At 28.8% G+C, this 17,112-nt stretch overlaps 1 protein-coding gene across 1 annotated transcript in view; it reads left to right on the forward strand.

Moving 5' to 3' along the window:
- Positions 1-13,672: 13,672 nt before the first annotated feature.
- The window catches only part of LOC113378450 (glutamate-gated chloride channel), a 145,011-nt gene continuing 141,571 nt past the window's right edge, over positions 13,673-17,112 (forward strand). The window contains exon 1 of the mRNA XM_026618984.1: positions 13,673-13,754. The gene's annotated coding sequence lies outside the window, so the exon portion shown is untranslated. The remainder of the gene's footprint in view (positions 13,755-17,112) is intronic.

Genomic DNA, 17,112 nt, shown 5'->3' on the forward strand with positions numbered 1-17,112 from the left:
AAAATAAAATAATTAAATTAAAATGTAAAATAGATAATTTTACAATCATGTGGTTTACAACGTAATTATATTATTTAACTTTCAGTTTATTATCTTATTTTATTGGGTTGTTGTCATATTAAACAATTTATTTAAAATTCTTGTGTTGTTTTTTCCTAGTTTGAATGTTGGCATACATAGAGTATCGAAACGTACGTAATAAATAGGTATTTATAGTTTTTTGTTTCGAGTACTTAGATGCAAATAAACATTTTAGAGACATCGAAAGAAAAATCTACAGTATATTATATATATATATATATATATATAATATAAATTAATATCGTTGATACATTGGCTTACATTCACCGAATTTTACATGGCTTCGCTTAGTGTTTGTTCACAAGCATTACGGCTTGTTTGTAGACAAGAATTTCTATAATGGCTGAAACATCATCAATATATATTAGCTGTGGCACACTCTCGATCAATTATATATTAAACTAATGCGTGCTACACTCAGTGCCAGCATTCTATATGGAAACGCGTTATCAAGCAAATAATTGCTATCACTTCAAATAACTCATTGACTATAATAATATTGCAAATGTCAAATTTATATTTGCACTTGGATAACTATTTATAGACAAATAACCCATATATGTACACGCAGCATATAAACACACACGCTCGTACATACTTCCTGTATATATTTACAGGGTGTACCAGAACTTTACGTCAATCTGAAACAGGGTAATAGTATTGAACCTTAGTTCTCCGAAAAAAAATTATCTTACGTTGTTTGGAAATTATAAGCTTTTAAGTGCATCCTAGAGTTTTGGTGAAATTATGACCATTGTTTGGTTATTGTGGTTAATTTTTATTAATTATGTTTATTTAAATATTGGATCCGTAACCGGGAATAATATTTGTGTTTTCACTTTTCATCTTTAATTTTTAAGTTATTTTTATTAAGAAGAGGCAAAAATTAAAATTTACGCGATTTGAAGTAATCTTACTGAATCAATAATGATTGCTAATGGAAACTGAGGATTAATTTCAATATTTATCGTATTGCGTGTATGCAAGGTTATATTATAATCGTAATACTTGCATCAAACTTTTCCTGTACTACGTGCCTTTAATTTTGTCAAATACTTTATATGTTTATTCTATAGAAATGTTGAATCCGTTTACGTTTTGAATTACACGCGCTGATTACCTTATTTTCCGCTGTTTGATTCCCATTATATTTACTACACTTTTAAAAACTTATGATCTGTAAATAACGGTTAAATTCCAAACACCGATCGACTTGTAATAATTGAATTTATTTATTAAAAAGATGAAGTAACTTGTGCAATAATCAGTATCCTTTGGAATACTGATTGGAAAGGAATTTATAATAATAATAAAAATGAAAAATACGAATTTACTTACAAAGGCTATTGTAGAAATAATATTTAATATGCACTAATATCAGGTGCCTACATAAAGTAAATAATATTGTAATTTTATAAATACTTAAAAACAAATTCTTACAAAATGATAATAATTAAAAAAAAAAATCCTTAACAGACTCCCAATTTGGACTTCAGATTCGTGCTCAGCGGTAATAACTACATTGGAAAACATATGCTTTACTTTTTTGTGGACCTATGTTATTATTGAAATCTAGAAACACAAGCTAAAATGAATAGTTTGTTTATTAGCTGAAATTGAGAAATAGAAACTAAAATAAAACTTGACTCATTGTGTGACATTATTGTTATGTCTCTGTTAAAATTTAACTAATATTTTTATTATTACATATATAAAACTTTATTTCAGTAACAAATTTGATGTATTTGTTTACAAAAATAGATTTTTTACCATAATGCGATACACTATTAATTATTTTAGGTTATAGGACTCGATTATTTCTTCGTATTTAAGAGGAAAATTGTTCCCCTTTATGGAAGAACAGATAGCTTTTGCGTTTCGTGTGCATCGTATTTCGTAATAATGCAAAAATATATGAAATGAACGCATTGACATTGTATCAAGCGAGTACTTTCTTCGCGAAGTTGAACGTAAATTTAAACTAGACCGATTGACCTGATTCCGCTCCGTCAATGTTGGCACCGCGCTCTATGCTATTACCAGGCAGGAGTTCAAGGACTCTGCGTACTATTATTAACAATTTCTGTACTCGCTCACAACATCACCTGTTATATAGAGACGATGTCTAGAACTGACAGAATTTCGCGACCGGCGCCTACCGGATTTTACTAGTTCACATTATTATAGAAATTTGCACAATTAAGATTGTCGATTGAAACTAATTACGGTATTTTTTTAGTTTTGCTGATCGGGGACGGGGCGGTGGTAAGGGCAAACAATATGTATGTAAGGCAAATATTTAAATTTATACTAATTTAGGTTTTTTAATGATTTTTTTTTAAATAAGAATTACCGATATTTGTGCAAGAACTTTATTAGTCCATTAATATCTTATATTTTTTACTCTTACGCTTTGTATAAGTTTGTTTAGTTTAGTTTTCTTCATAATTAACTTGTAAAAATTAACACTTTCGAAAAAGTTTTCATCCTCGTTCATTGTTGAAAAGTTGATGCTATTTTATCCCATCTTTAGTATTTTGTATTCGGCAATTTTTATAACAATATTGTTTCATATAAGCATAGTGAATTAATTTCATATAAGCAATTAACATATTGTTTCATATAAGCGTAGTCATTCTATATATTATTAACTTCCCGTAGGATAAGTTATTGTAATGGGTCGAAAATCGAAATTGAACATTTTACATTTTTCGACGTTTTGAAGGTTTCTGAACATTTTGGCAGACCTCAGAAAAAATGGATGTGTGTGTGTTTATGTATGTATGGATACAAATTTCCAGTCACGTTTTCGGGCGCACGGATCAACCGATTTGAATGATTCAAAAAACATTCGATTCCTATTGATAGGGAGAAGAGCTGATCAGTTTTTGGCAAAGGCAGGTCTAGCCGTTTCGGAGATACGAAGCAAAGAGTGCAGAAAATAGAATCGAGTTTTTGAGAGAACGGAGTATCCGATTTAAATGATCTAAAAAACATTCAATTAGTAATGATTGGGAGAAGTGTTTATTAGTTTTGGCAAAGGTAGGCCCAGCCATTTCGAAGATACGGAGCTAAATATGTAAAAATGGCAGTTTTTGAGAGAACTAAGCGTCCGATTTAAAGGATTCAAAGAACTTTCTGCTTGTCTTAACAAAATAATTGATATTGTAAAAAAAAATTTTGTTTCAACTTTTTTTTTTTCAAAAAAAATTTTTTTTGTATATCGAAAATAATTCAGATTTTATTTTTAATTCTGACTATAGTTCTAATATACTTTAAACAAAAAATTTCAACTTTGCAATTCAGTTTATATCATTCTTATAAATATTAGAAAATGTTACAGCATTTATAATATTTTATTTGAAAACATTCAGTATTCCTCGAACATTTTGTTACGGTACGGGAAGTTCCAGCAATTTGCCTTAAGGCACGATGCCATACACCCCACTAGTTTTCAGTTATTAGAAGGGTATTTGTAATTTTATCATAAAGTAATTGTAAAAATTCAATTTAAATTTTTGAACGTTCTGGAAACTCGGGACTATCCGGAACAATAGACCTAAATCCGGTACAAATAGTTTTTTTTGAAAAATCCGGTATACAAGATGAAAACCCGGGGCTGTCCCGACCAAACCAGGACGTATGGTCACCTTACTAATATTGGTTAAATAGTTAAATGATATTGTATTTTGCACATAATTTAAGCATCGAAGCCCTTCATGTACAATAAACATCGTGAAAAATCTTAGTTTGTATTGTTAAAATTTATCAGCCTTTTATTAGTAATTCTTTTTTATATAAAAATGCAGTAAATAAATATATTTGAGCAGAAGCTTTTGGATTTTTTAGAATAAAATATTTTTCATATTTTATATTTTTTGAGTATATATAAAAGATTTTTTTTTTTTCGACAATTTTTTTTTAACTATAATATTTTATTACAACTGATAAATATTAGCATCTGGCAATAATGATAAATAACAATACAAATATAAATAAATAATAGTGCAAAGGATATTTTATTTTGAAATGCTTTATTGCGTTATCCACATTATTTTATGCATAATTAATTCTCGTAAAAGCTTTAACAATTCGTTCCGAATTTTTGAATATACAATGAGATAATCAGTATATACGGTCGATGTAGTGCATTAAATTGCTGTGAAATATTCATGCTGTATTTGCTGCATATGAGATTTATAAAATTCATATAACAAAAACTTTTTAAACTGTTTACTGATACATTTATTAACTTCCCAAAGGTAAATGTTTTCACCAGATAATTGGATTTGCTAATTTTATGTTTTCTCGATGTTGCAAGTCATTTCATATCGTTTGACACAAAAGTAAAAAAAAAGTATCTTCGTATCTAGATGAGCCAAATTTTGCTTTACGTTGTTGATAGTTTTCTTTATAATTAGCAGATATGTGCAAAAAAGTTTTTTCCGCGTTTTAATCAAAAATCTGAACAGATTTGAAAAATTCAAAAACTGTTGGAAAAAGATTTCCAACGTTGGAAAAGAAAGTAGTTTTCCATAAAGATTGGTTAGATCGTTTCTTCGTAATTATCAGTTTAAATTTCAACAAGTTTTGAGAAACTTAGTGTGGTGATAGAGTTTATAGTCGTCAAACAATCATCCTAAAATATTATATAGACTTACGAAATGCAGTTTAATTATAAAAACTTATCAAAGTTTGGAATAATCGGTCTTGTTGAAATTCCGAAATTCTAGGACTATTTAAATTTTGTTAAATCAAATTTCTATTGATTGCCTTAAAATAACCTGCCTTAACATAAAATGCTACATACACTTAGTTATTTACTATTTTTTTTGCATACTTTTTGCAATCAGCATCGGTTTACCGTTTTACAATTTTTTAACAATTATATTTGAAAGTAAATGTCAAAATATATATAACCAGACCTTGATTTTTACGACGGCGCTATTGGACGAAAGTCAAATTGGACTTTTGTGCCCCGCTTTACTCTAAATTTGAATTAATTAGGTTGTTGGTTGGTATTTTTTGCAATGATGCAAAATTACCTAAGATGTTTATGATGGTTCTATTTATGGAATGTAGTGATATTATATTCAATATTTGTTATCTATCCTAATAGGAATGTAAACGTTTTGTATGGTCATCGTAATATGTTTGCAGTTGTTATATTTTCTACTTACGATAATATCGAATATATTAGAAAACCTTAATATTACACTCGGGCGGCCGTGTTTGCCACGAAACTTTAATTTTGTTCTGAACTTCTGCAAACATCTGCTTATAAGTGAACATCAATACATTTATATTATATATTGCAATTTACAATCTTATTATTGGATAGCAATATTTAATCAGAAACCATTATTCTGCATGGTTTAATTTCATTTATAATAACTAGCAGTATATAGTTTAGAATAGATTAGAATTGAATCATTTTAATCATTTTGATCTATTATGATTTTATAAAATAAAATTAAATTTTAAGGATGGTGGTGAATTTTGATTTGTCATATTATTTATTCATATATTTGTTTTTTGATGTTTTGTAATAAACAGTAGAATGAAGCCCAAAGAGGCAACTTAAACAATTCCACAGAAAAAAATCCTATACTGCATCAATACTGGTATAGAAAAATGATGATTGAAAAAAATAACATATTTATTACAACAAGACATCACTTACAAAAGAAATATAAATGAATTTTATATTAAATTTAGAAATATAAATATAATAAAATTTATATTATGTCTATCAATTGAGGTAAACTATCGATGGAATAAAATGTCACTTAACATATACAAGTTGAAGCAATGCCATATACAGTCGAATCAATAGTGATAAATGTCTATAAATAGGCCATGGGACACATTATGTGGAATACGTACAAAGTTCGACTTTTGTGTCTCGATGCGGTCTGCTACATGTAGGTAGAAAACATGTGCGTCTACGAGTTTATATATACACATAATGTATAGAATAGAATAGAATAGAATAGAACTTTATTAAAATTCAATAGTTACAATTTAAGTCATTTACAATACATAAAATATAAATATAATAAAATTTTATATTATGGCTATCATTGAGGTAAACTATCGATGGAATAAAATGTCACTTAACATATACAAGTTGAAGCAATGCCATATACAGTCGAATCAATAGTGATAAATGTCTATAAATAGGCCATGGGACACATTATGTGGAATACGTACAAAGTTCGACTTTTGTGTCTCGATGCGGTCTGCTACATGTAGGTAGAAAACATGTGCGTCTACGAGTTTATATATACACATAATATATAGAATAGAATAGAATAGAATAGAACTTTATTAAAATTCAATAGTTACAATTTAAGTCATTTACAATACATAATTATTCTAAAAATTCATTTATAAAATAATAGGGATTATTTAGTAAATAATTTTTAACAATATTTTTAAAGGTGAATATATAGTAATATAAGTAATATATATATATATATATATATATATATATAACTATAAAGCTAATAATTTTGTTTAATTCTCAAAAATTTAGAGAATTCCATACTTTTATGAAATTATGATTACATAGGTTTGATTCTTATTCACAATCGATTGAAAAATATTTGTACTATAATTATCAATAATTTCAGATAGAAAAATTAGTAATTTTTTATGCACTGTTAATAACTTAACTTTAACATTTATATCCTGGAAAAAATTAGAAAAAAAATCTCACGTTGTTTGGAAATTATGAGCTTCTAAGTTCAACCTTAGAGCTTTTGTAAAAATATGACTAATTTTTGGTTATTGTGGTCAATTTTTACTAATTTTGTTTATTTAAGTTTTGGAATCGTAATCATGAATAACATTTGCAGGACCAAAATCAAAAACAACAACCCAATTGACAATTGTCTTTGTGTTGAACTATGAGTTTAAAATTTTTAAAATCGGTCAAACTTGAGAAGCGGCTAAATAAGTAAATAATGAAAAATTTCATCAAACGCCTGATTATTGCTATTGATTATTATATGTTTATTGATTTTAGTAGAAATAATTACAAATAAGTAAGTTCTCAACAAACATGAGAGAACCACTTTCAAAATAAACTTTTGAATGCGCGATACACGTTTGAATGGATAACTGCGACAAGACTGTGACAATGACGCTCAACATCTGACAATATTGTGATTATGGCTTTCGTCAAGGGGGAGGGAGAGTCTAAATCTCCCTAAAAAATCGCTCACGTGATTAATGGACGCCCCCTAAATGCGCGTAGGTATCACGTCGCAGTCTAATGGTTAAACATCATAAATTTGGGTACGGAACTCATAGACATGAACACAAAATTGATACTTATTATGAAAATCTCTATATAAAATATCTGATAATTTGATGTGCGTATGTCTAATAGTCATATTTGGCTAAAAACTAATCAGCACGTCTCCTGTAAATAAATCGAACGTTTTTTTAATCACACACACATACATTATGACATATATTTATGCATATTATTTTTCTAAGGTACGCCAAAATGTTCAGCACGCTTTGAAACTTAAAGTTTTAATTATAAAAATTTGCCTTAAGTCACGATGCCATGCACCACTAGTTGGGATTTAGTTTAGATAAAATGTAGTTTTGAAACGTTTGTAACGTTAATACAATATAATAAATAGTGCAAAAAGTATGGTGCGCTCATCTTTTCAAAATAATGTAATATATGATTTAATCGTGGCGGACGTAGCTCAGACGTAGCATGTCCGACTCACATGCCGGAGATCGTTGGTTCGACTCCTGGCACTTCCAAATAATTGTTAATTTGTAGAATACAAGAAAGAATAGAAGTAAATAGAAAAAAAAGAAGTTTAGAAGATGAGAAGAACATATTGAGAAACAAGAAGAAGAATGAAAATTGAATGAAAGATTAGGATTTAAGAAGAGATAGTATATATATATGATAAATGTATAAGAAATATATATGTAAGAATTGTATAGAATTTGATGAAGAATAAAAATGAATAATGTACGTGGCTAAAAATGCTGTAAAGCGGAGGTCAATAAAATTTTTTTTAAAAAAAAAATATTTTAATCGAATCACTGTTTTGCTGACAAAACTTTATTTTATCTACCGCATTATTCCAATTTGAGAATATTTTCACTAGCTCTTTGTCTTTCGTGTCGTCTATCCGACAAACCGTTTTTATCTGTTCGTTCTCGAACATCGAGTAGATACTTAAGCAGGAGGATTCGAGTGTAGGATATATGTATCTTATAGGGATCTGAAATAGGATGTAGGATAAAGAATAAATGCGTTTCTTTTGTTGTACGTTGTTATATTATTATAATAAAGGACAAGGAAGTTGATTCGTTTTCAAGACAGGATAATAGTTGTTATATGATTATCCTTACGATAATTATTGTTTTAGGTACGGTTACGGTTGTGCCAGGGTACGGTAGTGACAGTCGTCATAACAGCTATACTGATTTTGAGATAGGGTCCAATGAAAGAAAGATGAAGTATGTTTTTTGTATACATATTGATCACTTTGTTATTTTGCTGAAAGTTTAATATTGGTATTTAATTACCAGCAATTAGTTTTGTTTTATATGACATGTATATGTATTTCTTATCTGTTTTTGGGTGAAATTTAAACAGAAGAAGAAATATCTAACTTAACTAACTACCGCCTAGATAGACAAAATACGAAAGAAAATTTAATGCAGGAAAACAAAAGATTTCACAAAGATTTCTTGTTTACAAAATTACGTTTTGTTATATTTTGGTATATTATTTTCATAGGCTCTGTTTGAATGATTATGTTGTGTTAGATATTTCTGACAATAAAAGTTGTTATAAACCATATTGGTGTTTATAGCCATTGTTTTTTAACCACCAACTTTTATGTCTTGAGTGGGGACGGTTGTGTCACTCGCCCTTCTCTTGTATGATTTGATTTTATGACATCATATTTAAGAACAGTATTTCAATATTTCTTCGTAGACAAATGATCAAATTACAATTTGATTTACTTTTTTCTCAGGTAACTGATAAATTAACAAAATTATTGTTAATCAAAAAAACGTGGCACAACTACACCCAGTCTCTCCTACTATATTTTTATTATCATTACACATGCATAAACAGTGGTTTTTAATCATACATTTTCTACGGCAAAACTTCTGAAGTGGATTTTAAATTGAAATTTATAACTTTTTAAACTCATATTTATGTTTCTATAATGTTTGTAAATTAAGTAATCGAAAACACATATTTTCATACGAGTTAACATATTGTTTGGCAAGCAACCAAGTACTTTTGATATTTCATCGAGTAATATTCAATGCTGAAGCCAGAAGTTACAGGTGCCATAAAAATATTCGAAAGTATTTGATATAAAGAGCTTGCATTTTTGCATTTTTGTATATATATATATATATATATATATATATATACATTAGGGTGGTCCTTAATATGGACATTTTCGAATTTCCTTGCTGTAATTGAATCTTGAGAAATAAAAAATATTTTATATTAATTGTATATGTTAAGTGTTCTTTTTTACGCCATTTTCTCTAATAAAACTGTCTCGGCAACGAAAATAAATTGTTATAAAAAATATCTTGTTTGAAAAGATAAAATTATTTAAAAAAAAATATTTGTTTCTAATTTTGATGAATAAGTATGAAAGTTGAGCTCACTTGCCTTCGAACATACTTATTCATTCATTCTAAATTAATTCCACAACAAGGTTTTACACCTAACATAATCATTTAAGACCCCTTTTATACCTTCCGGATTCTAATCGCTCGACCAGTGAAAGCTGTTTATTGTTTATTGTGACGCGAACCATTGAACAATACGATAATTTACACCAAAGTGACAGTCGATTGAACAATTTCTGGATTTTGTGCAACACAATATCATTGGACAAGGCTCGCAAAACTTTTATATTAGACTTATATAAAAATGAGTGATAAAAAGTTAGTCTTTGAATGCCGGCGTATAAAAAGTGAATGGTCGAGAAAAATGTATTTGTAAAATATAATTATCAGTATTATTACCAAATTAATTAAGAACTTTTGACAGAATATCTTAAGTAATTATTTCTTACCTTATATATATTGCTTTCGGGTCATTTTTCACATGAGAATAGTTGTTTACGTTAATTTTTCCTGATAATTGTTAACATACCATGCAGTTTAAGGGGGGCGATACATGTAATCGCCTTAATTTTTACCATTTTTTGAGGACTTTTTAAACTGGGAAGGAATGATTGAATCTTTTTGAACTTTTTTAGGGTTATTTATTATATATTAAAATACACAAAAAATTTTTTTTTTATTTATTTATTTTTTTTAAATGGCTGCCGTAAAAATAAATCTGCCAAGACCCTCTCGGAAAACGCCATCAATTTGCGGGCATTCTCACTTTTCGTACGGTGATCTGAATTTAAAAAAATTAGTTTGTACGTGTTCATAAAACATATATCTTCTAGTTAAACCAAAAAAAAATTAAAAAAGTCACAAAATCGTAAATTGGGACACCTTAGAAAAAAAAAGTTCGATTTTTCACCTTTTTTTCAATGGTTTTTTTGATAAAAGGGTTAATTTTTGAAATTTTTTTTGGAATGTTTGAGGTTTAACTAGAAGCTATTACTGTAAAGTAGATGTGTGCAAAATTTCATTGGAATCGGTTGAGAACTTTTTGAGTTATCGCGCCCGCAAATTTCAAAAATGTCGTTTTGAGAAAAACGCGTTTAAAGTTTTGACACAGAAACAGATAAGAGTACAATAGCACTCAAGCGTCGAGTTGAGGCGTGGCACTTAAATTAGTTTTTATTGTATAAATAATGATAATTTTGTTTTGAATATTTACAGGCATATTTTTGAGATGTTATTGTAACGATTTATGAAAAAAAAAAATCGATTTTTTTTTTCTTGTTACATGTATCGCCCCCCTTAATGAGAGCAACAGGATTGAAATATGTATATCAAGATTTTCAGATTAACAACTTTCAGTTACCGTTCAGTTATTATAGTTAAAACACGTATTGTTTATTTTTTGTTTGTTGTTTTAAATCAGTCAATATATTTGATTTTTGAGAAGTTTCAAATCATTCTCATATAGGGTAGCTAAGGGCTTGTTGTAACAGTTTTTATTAATTGTATACATCTTGAGATCCACTGATTATATTTTTACGAAATAAAGATCGATAGTTGCTCCAACTATTCCTTTACCCAATCATGTAAAAATTATTGCACAACTATTGTTTATTATTTTCCAATTAATCAAATTTTAGAAAAAGTGCGGTGTTATCCCGTGTTTGGGGCTAGTTGTAACATATACCGGAGCAACGACAAAAAATTACAATAATGCCTCTGATAATTTATTCTTTACTCATTTAAAAAAAAGTTACTTGCTTCTAAGTACTTCTTTTCATACATAAAGCCAAACTATATTCAATAAAATTTAAATTTAATTTAAATAAAATATATTGTCTTTTGTAATATATTTTTTTATTATAAATCGATTTAATATCATAATGCAAATAAAATATAAGTGTCACCTATAGCCCAATATTATGGTAACCATATTTTTCTAAAATAAGAATAAGTCAAAACCAGGACGGCAATTTTTAGTTATGCTAATCCAGGATCTTTTTCTTATAATAATTGTGGATTTTTAGCAAGAACATTATTATTCGATTTTATGTCATACTTTTTTATCTATGATATATCTTATATGGATCCATATGTTTTTCGCGCTTTTGAGTCTTGTATAATATTCTATTCAATTATAATATATTCATAAATATTTTGAAAAAAATTAGCATTTGTTCGTTTGTTTTCATAATTTTTGTTAATTCATCTGTTAATTTTTTTTAAAAAAAAAACGGGATAATCCAGGACAAAAGATCTAAATCCGGTACAAATCATGCTTTTAAAATAACCCGGAACACAAGGTGGATATCCGGGATTATCCCGGCCAATCCGGGACGTATGGTCACCTTACCAATATACATGTGCCTACATTTCATAAACTATACATTCCATTTAATGTTCTTTACTTGAAACTGTATTTAAATTTTGTATGTTACAACTATCACCAAGGTTTAATTTTAACCAACCCCAGGTGTTATTTTTTACATTAATCAAAATAACTATTAATACTATTTAGTAAATGTTACAATAAAGATTGATAAATTTGAAATTAAATAAGATATATAAAACTTAAATGTAGTCGATAACAATAACGCAAAACAAAATTTTATGATAGTACAATTTTATATTGCATGTCAAAAGCAACGGACCTGCACAGTTCTGTTTATTGCATCGGCATGCTAGACAGTAGCTATGACAATATTATGCAGGATGGTTTACAAGTCCAAATTGTTTTATCCTAAGCGAAAAAAATAATATTGTTTAAGATCCTAATGAAAAACTGTTACCTATTAACAGTTACCCTTGTTTCAGATAGCCCCTACCTCCCCTACTCCGAGGGGACATTGATAGAGACATTCATTGTTAATATTCATTTATTATATATTATCAGCTCTTGATTTTCAACCCGTTTTACTTATTGGTTTAGTAAAGTAGTCTAATTATAATAGCAAACTACAAAAATAAAAAAATCGGTGACTTTAAGGGGGCATTCTAGAGTAGAGCGATGAATTTTAGGTCATTTTTAAAGTGTCGTAAAAAAATGCAATGAATGTTTGTACTATCCATTTTTTACCACTTGTTTATTAATATTATTAAAATACAAAACAAAAATAACAGAAATAAAAAAGTTGAAAATTGGAAAACTGGCAGTTGATAAAGTGGGTGGTCTCAAAAAATTGGCACCACAGTCTTGACATGATTTCAGCCCTCCTAGCCATCAGAAAAGCAAAAAATAAAAAGATTATTATTCAACAATGACGTCGCAATCGCTCGAAGTAGTATCGCGATGAGTAAAAAATTTTTTTTACGAATTGACGACTGTTTGAAAAAAAGTGTTTTTTCACTGTTTTTTTGAGTTTCTCGAATTTTTTAAAAATAGTAAAAATTGGAATTTGGGGATAATCTTAGTTCGGGCTATAGATAGGTCTATAAACAAGACTCTCTGAACATTTAGAGTGAATCAGTCGATTAAAACTCGAGAAATCGTGTCAACAGTACTGAAAAAGTCTGTTCTGAGAAAAATGCATTTGAAGTTTTGCGTAAAGCCAAACCAGTATGGAGACCGAGTCAGTAAAATGCCTTTATCTACGAAAATAATTCAAGTTTTCAAAAACCTTCTCGTACCCATATTCTTAGATAGTTAAACTTTAAAAATATGAAATTAAAAAAAAATCGATTTTTTTGAATTTCTACACTAGAATACACCCTTAAACGTCATTGATTTTTCTGTTAGTGAAATTCCGTTTATGAATTCCTGTGTAAGACACTTTATAAACTATTAATTATAACTGTCCTGTATTTCAATTAAAATTGCATTGTATTTAATTCATTTTCAGATCTCGCTCGTCCGGCTGTCTTTGGCGGCGAGTGTGAGATGTCAGTGTGGCGGCTGCCGAGTCCCGACTTAGCGGCGTGGAGCCGAGCATAATTTCGGGTCCGAGGTTTACTAAAAAAAGTAAACCCAGGAAAAGACGGTGGCCGAGTGTTCAAGCCGCGACACGCGACCGCGTTCTGGCTTTACGGAGAAGGTGAGGACAGTTTAATGACTTACCTGCGTCACAAGCATATTAGGAAATTACATTTATCTTTTGACGTTGTTGATTAAATGTTTCATGCAGAATGATTAAAATTATAACATGTTACCTAATTTATAATATTGAATGATTATGTTTAATATTATTACCCTTTATTATTACTCAGCTTTGCATAAAGATCATTTATTAAAAAAAGACTTATATATTATCTTCCCGTAGGGTAAGTTATTGTAATGGGCCGAAAATCGAAATTGAAAATTTTTACATTTCTCGACGTTTTGAAGGTTTCTGAACATTTTGGCATACCTTAGAAAGAATGAATGTGTGTGTGTGTGTGTATATGTATGTATGGATACAAATTTCCAGTCACGTTTTCGGGCGCACGGATCAACCGATTTGAATGGTTCAAAAAATATTCGATTCCTATTGATAGGGAGAAGAGCTGATTAAGAGAGCTTGCAAAGGCAGGTCCAGCCGATTCAGAGATACGGAGCAAAGAGTACAGAAAATAGAAATCGACTTTTTGAGAGAACGGAGTATCTAATCAGAGATCTAAAAAACATTCAATTAGAAATGATTGGGAAAAGTGTTCATTAGTTTTTGGCAAAGGCAGGTCCAGCCATTTCGAAGATACGGAGATAAATATGTAAAAATTGAAAGTTTTTGAGAGAACTAAGCGTCCGATTTAAATGATTCAAAGAACTTTCTGCTAGTCTTAACAAAATAATTGATTTTGAAAAAAAAATTTTTGTTTCAACTTTTCTTTTTCAAATTTTTTTTTTTTTTTTGTATATCGAAAATAATTCAGATTTTATTTTTAATTTTGACTATAGTTCTAATATACTTTAAACAAATAATTTCAACTTTGCAATTCAGTTTATATCATTTTTATAAATATTAGACAATGTTACAATATTAATAATAATCTATTTGAAAACATGCAGTATTCCTCGAACATTTCGTTACGGTACGGGAAGTTCCAGCAATTTGCCTTAAGGCACGATGCCATACACCTCACTAGTTTTATATTATATTGAAATTGTGGCACAATTGTGGCAATTGTGGTTTCAAAATAAAATGTAAATTAATTTTTCGGGAATAATAGGGAAAGTACGGTCAAATTGGCATGGTGTTTTTTAATGATATTTATTTAATGATATTATAACCAGTCTTAATCATTTTTACTCATCTTTGTTTTTATGACTTTCACTAAGGTAGTATTTTAACGAAGTAAGAACTATAATCGCATATTAATTAAAGAAAAATGCAATTTGTTACAAAAACCACTTTGTCAATATAGTACGGACAAAATGATATATAGGTTAAGGACATAATAAAAGTATTCTTTGGGATATTAGCACATGAAGCATGAACTTAAAGGAAACAAATCATATATTGTAACCTACATTCGCTGGGCTCAGAACAGAAAAAGAGGGTTTTGCAACAAATGCAAGTGTGTTCTTTTTACTAGTGAATCTTTTGATCTGCTTTTAGCAATTATTTCGTTCATACTTGAAATAAAAGTTAAAAGCCAATCATATTTGAAAGGTTTTAATTTTTTTTGGTCCTGAATGCTTGCGAAATAGTACAATATGACTTTGTCAATTTTATAAGTATGTAAATTTGTTCAGAAATTGAACAAAAATGAATAATTAATTAAAGATCCACTAAACACCTGATTTTTGCAATAAAGTTGATTTAATTGAAATATTTACAAAAAGAAATAAATAGGTCCGCAAGATTGCCCATATTTCTATTACTGATGCTCTATGTTATTGAAACGCACGACAATTATTGACATCGAAGAATAATGTAATAAAATATGTTAAACAAAATAAAATGACGAGAGTAAGAAATAGAATAACGAGAATGAAAATATGTAGAATAGAATAGAATATGAAAGAGTGCACAATTTTTCTTATAATTCGTTCGCTTATGAAGGTTATCAGAACTGGTGCGAGGCCAAAAATAAATGAATGGCAATTTAAACGCATGTTTTTTGATTTTGATAATTACAGGCGACGTATACTAATCTTTGCAATGGAGAACGGCCAGACCTATGCCTATTCCTCAAAAATTTTGTGGGAAATTAGCCACTGATGAACGATTGGTTAAATAGAAATGCATTTGAGCAATCATTAAAGACTTAAATTTGCCTAAAAAATGTTCATAACTTTTAATTATGCATCGGATTTTTTATCTGATTTTAACAGCAATCAGAGCCTTACGTCCTCTGTGTAAGCTGTAACTTCTCTTTGCCTCGTATTTTTAGATGGTTACAAAACGATTGTTCCTTCCACATATGATTACTTTATTATTAGAATTAATTTTAAGGGGTTGACTATTATTCACTTGGAAACATGTTAAAGGTCTACATTCCCATGCGAAAACTGATATTGATACTGCTCGATTTCAGAGTTGTTCGTGGCGCGAACCTAGGACGCTCCTGATTGCAAATTGCAAAAAACAAATCATGTAGCTCGTGAGAGAACAATCCCGGCAATTGTTGCCATATTTGAGTGTATAAATTGAGCAATGTTTTCTACTCGCTCACATTATTTTTGAAATACTTTAAATGCTGTCTTTATTACACTTCGGCTGGCATATTTTTAGCCCACGGTCATCTGTCTGCGTTGCGGCTCGCATGCCGCAATACAGTCAACCTATTACAATGCAACGCTAAAGGAAGGACCTTTTCGAAACCGTTTCTATTCTCGTGAGTCCACTTATCAAAGCTTATTATTATATTATAGTGTGATATGTATGTCTATAATGGTCAATATCAGTACTTCTTTAGAATAATACAATTGCAAGAAGCTCGGATTTTGCTTATATTAAATTATAAAAGTATTTCAAATATATGATACAAATCAACATATCAAGCTTTATGTTATAACTATGGGCGAACTTGATATGCTTTCCAGAACCAAACATAGAACGATAAATATATTGGTCGATTCTTGATAATATTTGGTTTTGGATTAAAGAAAAAGACAGAAGAATAGATGGTATATATTAGTTTGTGGTGTACACACACACATATATATATATATATATATATATATATATATATTAATATATATATATATATATATATATATATGATTTAGTAGTTAATTTTGATGTTGAAATATATGAGTGAGTTCTTGAGGGCGATACATCAATCAAACAAAGATTATGTGTGTATATATATATATATATATATATTTACAAAAGTCCAATTTGACTTTGGACAATTATATTGTGAGAACCAAATCAGTTATATCACAACAAGTAACACATATCAAACAACTATCTGACTCATTTCAGTAAATTTCCCAGTTAATGTATCATTGTAAAATGTAGTTTTTCA

Source organism: Ctenocephalides felis, unplaced genomic scaffold (genome assembly GCF_003426905.1).
Source record: "Ctenocephalides felis isolate EL2017-DRISC unplaced genomic scaffold, ASM342690v1 CF-g0.4_SCAFFOLD_01886, whole genome shotgun sequence".
In the NCBI taxonomy this organism is placed as follows: domain Eukaryota; kingdom Metazoa; phylum Arthropoda; class Insecta; order Siphonaptera; family Pulicidae; genus Ctenocephalides; species Ctenocephalides felis.